Source organism: Buteo buteo, chromosome 3, assembly GCF_964188355.1.
Source record: "Buteo buteo chromosome 3, bButBut1.hap1.1, whole genome shotgun sequence".
Lineage (NCBI taxonomy): Eukaryota > Metazoa > Chordata > Aves > Accipitriformes > Accipitridae > Buteo > Buteo buteo.
Window position 1 is genome coordinate 47,287,017 of NC_134173.1, and position 8,210 is coordinate 47,295,226.

Genomic DNA, 8,210 nt, shown 5'->3' on the forward strand with positions numbered 1-8,210 from the left:
TTCTAGTGAGTATAAACAATAAACAACCTTATCTACTTCTACATAATATTATGTCAAATATATTCTGTTGTTCATAAAGCAGTCCATTCAAAGTAACTCTTATTAAAGTCAGATGCTGCAAGTAAGTGCCCTGTAAGTATTTTTCAGGGCCCCAAGGGTCTTTGACCATGGGGCTTCCCCTGACCCCTGCCCATGAGCCCAGGAGCAGCATTTCAGCACAGCCTGGGGCATCAGTCTGTGCCTGAGTTAGCTGTCAGAGGTTCAGTCTCCAGCTCAGATACCTGCAGATTTTACACAAAAATTCATGCATTAAACTAATTTCTGTGAAGGAACTGCCATATAAAGGGCTTGTATTCTACTTAAAGTTGTTTTACAATACTAAAAGCAGTAATGTAGGCCAGCTCCAATCAAACCTCTCTTTGTGACTCCTTCCCTGCCTGAGTATGTGCTAACACAATGAATGGATTAGAAACCCTTTACACTATGTTGATTATTTATGCTTGTAGGGGAAAAAAATCCCACACAGTTTGATAGTGGATGAGAGCAAGTTAACATATATTAATTATTCTTTGATGCCTCATTTCAGTCCCATTGTTCAGCTCTGGGAGGATTTAGCACTATTTTCATAGGTTTGGGGGACAATCCAGCATCTGTGTAAATGCATTTTTGTCCCATGGTTCTCCTTCTAGTTTTGGCTTTTCAGCCCTTGTACATCAAATTAAGATTTTGTTGACACCTCCCAGAATGGTTTTACTTCATACTATTATTTCAGAGGAAAAGGAAACACTATTAGAGACCTGGCTCCCGAGAGTGAATTTGGCTTCCTTTCCAGCAAAACTGTTTCCAAAATCAATTCCCTCTACCAGGGATTATATTCTGGAGATATTTACAGGTGAAGTCCATCACAGTTTCAGAAGAAATGTAAAGTCTCAGCAATAAGTGCAATCCAGAATCAGATTCAGATAATGTCCTGCAAAAATGTACTGAATCCCAGATAGTTGAGACTTTAAAATAAATAACACATTTGTCATTGATCACAGGTGTACACTCTGAAATTAAACACCAGAAGACAAATATCACACTCTGAGGACTGTGCAGACTACTTACCTAGGACTGGACATTTGCTCCCACATGCATAGCATCTGGTTCCCTTGGTAATTCATGCTTGAAACCAATGAGTCTACCTTTAGAAAAGGCATCAGCTAAGGATGCAGCTTAGCTCATTGTGCAGTGTGAGTGTCCAACAGAAAATCAAGGGACTGAGTGCAATTTTCAGGCTGGGCTGGGGGTGCATTGCTGCTGCACACCCCAGGGGTATTCTGGCTCTGCAGCTTGATGTCTTTTGGGACCATGTGGTATAGTCCTGTATGGTGAACAGAAAATTTGAAATCATAAAGAATAGGGTAGCCTGCATCTCTTGACCTCAATTGCAACCATGGACTGAGATCAGAGAGTCCATGACAGGGAGTTTCTGGAAACCCCTGGAGTACAAGGGCTCTTTGGGTATATGGAAAGTTGAGCTGAAGGCAACTCAGACTGACTCGTTGCTCTAGAAATTATGGGCAGGCCTTGTTAAGGCTTTGCAATTTAATTCTGTAAGTAGCCCAGTGAACTAGAGGAGTAGGAATTATGCCTACTCTATTGCAAAGTGCAATTAAAGCAAAATATCATTAATATTTTCCCTTTCCAAAATGTGTAAAACAATAACTGATAGTGGGATTTGCTCTCCATGTTTTCTATTGTCTGTTTGCTACTCATTCTCCTCAACCACCTTGCTTTGTAGAGATTTAATTGCATACAAATAAAATTCAGAAAATGGGATGTTTCTATTATTTTACATTTATTTTTTCCTCTTGATGAGATGCAGAATGAAAATGCAAGCTGCATATCTTTACTGGGGGCATTGTTTGAATAATCATATTCTTTTTGCACAGTTCATGGAATATAGTTCCTCTGTTTAACCAGCTTAACCAATGGCTGCTTCTCTGAAACTGCGACAGAAGAGAAGGAGCCAGTTGATTAAAACAGAAATCACAGGTGCCTCAGTGCCTTAGCATCCTCAGTCCCCTTTCCCCTTGTCATGTATTTGCACAACATGATTCATGCTTATCTAAGCCTACACATTATCCCTCTGGATGTTCTCTTTCTTCATGAAGATTCTTCTTTTCCTCTATTATGTTTAAGTTTATCAGGTCTCTTGGATTCAAATTCTGAACATCCAGCTGGCGTGACTACTGGAATAGGGATTAAGAAAGATAAGAATAAATATAGCTGCATCTTAGTCCAGTCTCTCTCTTCCCCACCACCTTTTTTTTCACTCTTTGCTTTTCAGCACCAAGAGAATGAAGAAAACTAAGTGCACAGCTTTTCCCTCTAACTACGTGCAGTGTTATCCATGGCAGCCATCTTGAAAGTCCAATTTTAAAGTAGTATATGTTTAAGCAATGTTAGCCCCAGATTTAACTGATCCCACATATACTTTGTTCTTCTACTTGTACTGAAACTGTTTTAAGCAGAACTTTCTCCAGTATTTAGTCAGTGTAGCCCTGACCTAGGAAAGTAGATACATATGTGCTTTCCCAAAAAGCAATTCTCTGCTGGATTGAGTTTTTTCAATTAGTGACAGTGTTATTATTTTCTGAATGTAATTTATGATAATCAAGTTAAGTAAAGAGCTTAATCTGAAAAGATCTGGTTCCTTTATTAATCTGTCAGCTACAGTTCTACAGACCTGCAAGAAGTTTGATCATATCTGGATGGAACTGGAAGTCAAGTTTCAAGCTGGAACTTGAAAATTGGTAGCTCAATTTTCACTGGGTTCTGTCTTGTTGCAGTCTTAATTTACAGGGTTCTGATATTTTCCCTCATAATTTAGATCTTTTCCCAGTAAGTCATTCACATTTGTCATACACACATTGCTTTGGGAAGTTACTCAATTATATCCTTCCCTTGTTGTCAATGTTTAAGACACAGTCTGTAGAAGCTTCTCAACTTATTTTTCCTCACTGGGTCTGTAGAGGAGAGGGAAGGAACAACTCATGTTAAATATCCTTTGATATAATATGTCTGAAATAATAAGTCTGGAAAGAAGGGTCTCCCCAGAGATTTTTCTCTGTTAAAGAAAACACCAATCTGAAACATTACCTATCCTTGAAAAATAAAGTGTACCAAACCCTTTGGAATATTTAAAAAATCTTAGATAAAGCTCTGTAAACTCACGTCGTCAGCCATAGCTCCCATTCATGTAGATAGTGACTTATCTGGGACTGGCTGGACATCCCTCCTTGTGAGTAAAAGCACTGTCTGTGTGTGAGGTTGTCCAGATGTCTACTGGAATTTCTCTTTTTCCCAGCCGATAATTCTTTTTGTCAGCTGTCTGTTCCACTGCAATGAACTATTTTCCTAAAGATAAATCCAAGTTTTTGTTTCATCTAGTGAGATTTCTCTGGTCCTGTTGTACTCACAGCTTTAAATTTCAGGAGGTGCTTGGCACTTTTCCATAATTTCTTCTATAGATATTACTACAGAGCTAATTCTGCTTTGAGGCTGAAGCATACTGAGCTGGATTTCTGAGCTGGATTCCTGCTAAGATCAAGAGCTAAGTGCATTTACTATAGAGGCACTGATGGTATCTTAGGAAGAAACAGCCTTCTATATCAATGGAAAGCCTTACATTACTTCAGTAAGATTGGATTAGCCTTTAGTAACTGAAAGCTAATATTAGAGATCAAGAATGAATGATTAATTTTAAGACACGTGACTGACACTTTAAAATTAGATTATAAAATTTTCCTCCTTCATGTTTATAATACTTATGATGATAAGAGAGTTCATTGGGAGCACAATTTGAGCAGCAAGTAAAGTTTGATAGATTCATATTTTTACTTATTTATTCTGACAGGTTGATGAGGCTAAGACTTACAACAGAAAAGAGAGATCACCATTGCCGGTATGGTTTTATTATGCTCTCACTGCCCTATTCTTGGAATAAAACCCAAGAGTAATGCGTGGAATTGAGTAAAGAACAAAATATATTGCATTCTCTTGGTGTTATTCTTATTTAATTACATTATCATGGAGAAAACATTTCCCTTACGTGGTTTATTGGCCTTGAATAGCATCAACAGATTTTAGTAGGAAGGATATTCAGTTGCATCTTAGAATAACATCTCACTGTTAACTTGAATAATGCTGTAATGACATATGAACAAGGAAAAAGCATTTAGGAGCCAGTGTCTTTTTTTTTTTTTAGCTTAATGTTTATTGGTTCATCTTTTGAAGAAAACACCTATAAACCACATTGTACAATATTGTCAATCATGCCTGTACAGTTACTTAAAGTTGCTGAAAAGAAGGCTGTAATTAATTTTTGACTACCCTATACAATGGGGTATTGTCCTTGCAAGTCTTTAAATTAATTTAATGTAATAAAGTGCCAGCTACTTACTAAGCAGAGCAACTTTCTTTGCATATTAAGTTGCATGTAGTTACATCAGGGAGAAAAAGGAAAATGTGATGCTATTTTATTACTGTGAGTCCAATGGGACCAACACAAATCTGGAAAAGACAGGTTATTTTTTTGTATAGCTCTCACATTACCAGTGAAATTATGAATTATTTTACATGAGATAACTCTCATGACTTCACCTGTTGCTTTTGAAAGATGCATTTGGATGAAATTCAATGTAATTTCAGATATCATTTGAGAATAATAGCTTACATGAATAAAAGCAAGATTTTATTAACACAATTGCTCTTAATGACCAAGCCAAGAAGAACCAGTGCAGGTTTTCTCATGGCATTTGCATTTAATAGGTGCATTTCACAGGCACGCTTCTTGTAGGGCAGAGCGGCATAACCTCTGTTTTTATGACTTTGCCTTTCTACCAAATAAAACTGTGCTCCTTGAGAGTTCTGATGGACCTTAGAAGTTATTGGCTCATCTAATGACTGGTGTCTGATTTGGCCAACAAAACAGTACTCCTTCCGACACAGACCCAAAAATGCTCAATGTCCCCTGGAACTAAAAAAACATGTACGGTTCAAAGCTTTTATTTCTGCAAAAGAAAACAATTGCGAAAGACTGATAAGCAACTACAGCATATTTTCTGTCCCCTCTTTATCCTTTGGTGAGGCTAGGTCTAGCATTTCACATAGTAAAAGACCTCTTCAAAAGGAAATTTTGAACACTTTACTGATTTTGTTCATGTTTTTATTAAGAGGTTTAGAAGGCTTTTGCTTATTTCCCTTCTGTGACCAGATGAATTTAGTGGAATTAATTCAACTTTCCTTTTTTATGAGTCCTTTGGTAGTTAATATTCCTACTTCAGTAAAAGGGGAATTTCTACAGGGTTCTTTATGGGTATTTACTGTTCTAGTTCTGTATAATGGATTTATTCTAGATATTGGAACACAAGTTTAAAGCTGCATGGACTCAGATGCTGAGCTCAGGTATAATAGTGCAGATGAAGTTTGATTCTGCTCAAGCCAAATATGTAATTTTACTCTTTTCTGGGATGATCCTGAACCAACCAGTTTCATAGTTTCTTGTATGTTTTGCAATAGCTTATTCTTTCTTACTTTATTTCTTTCTCTTTGTCAGCTTTTCCTTTCCCTTTACCCTCCCCTTCCCTTTCTCCTTCACCTTCTCCTTTCTTTTTCTTTTTTTCTTTTTCTTTTTCTTTTTCTTCTTCTTTTCCTTCTTCTTTTTCCTTTTTCCTTTTTCTTTCCCCTCTATCTTTTCCTTTCTCTTTCTCATTCTTTCTTTCTTTCCTTTTTACAATACATATTTGAGATTGCAAGGGAGAGATGATGGTGTTACTGTAAGCACTGTTCTTCAATACTATTCCACTTATATCTCCATGAAGTGTATCATAGAAAAATAATACAGATTAGAGCAGGAAGGATCTGTTGTAGGTCATTTAATTCCTTCTTCTATCCCAAAACTGAATCAATGATGTCTGTGTTGTCTCAGAAATAACATTTGAGCTATTTTTAAAACATTAATGGAGATTCCACATCCTTCCTTAGCAATATTTTTCAATATTGAAGAAAAATGATAGGTCCCTTCCTTTGTTGCAAAGTTTGTCCCTGCCCTCTATCTCGTAAGTTGATGTGGGTGCTGACATCCGGATTAAGGTCTTTTTCTTCTTATCATTCTTCACAAGTGGACAACTGCTTTCTTGGCAACTCCATCTCTTAAGAGTTTTCCACTCCATGGCTTTGCTTCCACCTTTCCTACAGGCTCTCGCTATGCAAGCAAGACAACTCCGTCTGGTATTCTGCTATCTGCATTGTTGACAATGAGCAGGGACTGATAAGGTCTTACTATCAAACTGATTGTTTCTCCAGGTTCTGTTTACTCTGTGTTTATATAATGCAGAGTCTAGTCGGACTTGGGATATATCACAGGAGCATGCTAAAGCTGCCCCAGTCACTGGTGGTGCTGTGCCCTTCGAAGTGACTCTGCTTCTCTGCTGACCCAGCAGGTCACCATTTCTTGGCTTCCCTGCAAGCCTGAGGGTTCACGTGGGAAAATGGGAGCATGGTAGTGAGTGGAATGAATCAATCCAGTTTCCATTTTTAACTGCAGTTATGCTGTTTAGGGTTGGGATGAAGAAACAGAGATTATTCTTTAGCAAATCCTGAATAGTTTCATTCCCACCATCAGATGTATTACTTTTCCATATGAGAGGTATTTACTCCTATGTCTAATGGCATACAGCTTACACTTGGGTTACTAGGGGAGATCGGTTTTCTTCCTGCCATTGTAGTAGCAGCACTCTCACAAAATACATTTATTTCTCTTATAACCATCTACAAAGTGACACCTAACAATGGTACCTTAGACAAGCAACTACAACTAAGCAATCTAAGCAAAATGCCCATTTGCAAAGTTTGAGAGCAACTTCCAGAGACATATAGTGGTGCACTGTAATACTAGAAGCCATGATACAGTAGGTGGTACATAGCATACCCATCACCCAACAAATTTCACAGGAGTTGTGTGAATCACACCACATACTCCAATTCATGAGTCACACCAAGTATATACAAGCCATGCATATGTGTATGTCTGTAACTGCATGCTTACAAGCTGTGTTTTAATAGATTTGTTATCTAGCTGTGAAAAATTGTTTAGTTATGAAGTAAATTATTTTTGGTTTATGTTATCCCTGTTAAAGATCTTCAGATGTGTATTTTGTGTTAACAGACTACTGCATAGAAACAGGCACTATTATTAATTAATTGTGAATACCTGTCTCTGAGGGAGTTTTGCATTATGTTGCACTCCATTGTTTTGATTTCTTTTAGAGACTGCTAAAAGCCATTGGATGTTGTTATCTCTACCATCAAAAGCATTTTTCTCCTAAGAGCCTCCAACATAGGAAGTTCTTGAGACTTTGCATGCTTGGGTAGCTGAAGACCTATGCCCTGCAACAGCAAACAGGTTATGACTTTCTAGGTGCAGGCTCCCATTGAGCCAGCACAGCTTATGCTGCCTAGTCACTGCATCTGACCATGACTCCCAATTGGCTTGCTATGTATCAGACAGGTGTCTGCTCTCAATCTTGTCTTTTTACAAAGTTCATGCAATTCAAGGTATCTTTTTAGGGTATTAAAACAGGCCTCTTCACAGAGCAGTTCAGTACACCTAAGATCTGAGTCCATGGCCTGGGAAACATCCACAATTCTCTGTTGAATATAGAGAAAGTCTTGGGTGATGGGACATTGCTGAAGTGTCACATTTAAAGGATGACTTTGTAAAAAGCCAGCAAGGAACTGGTTATAACATTTTCCTTTTTTTCCTGCATGATGTGGAATTGCCTGAATCAAGTCTTGCTCCATCTCAAGTGTGCCTTTAAGTTGGTCTTTTGATGCCGGGTTGATGTTGTCACCCACAGCTCCTGTGCTCACCTCCTGTTTCACAAAGAGGTTTTGGGCAATTGTCTGACCACCTTACCCAAACACCTATAATCACCTTGTCCCACCCCCCACCAGAAGCGTTTCATATAGCTGAACTTTTCCATTCCTTACCTGATGGGTTACAAAGGGTGGCTGCCTCAGACAGGTGTGCCACATCAGCAGGGAAAGAATTTGCTCAGCTGTGTGTTTTCTCAGGTTATTGTAGTAACTATCTTCCAGTAGGTGATATTGAATCCCTCCTTCCTTTCCCCACCTCACCCCCTACTTCCCCTTCCTCTAAAATA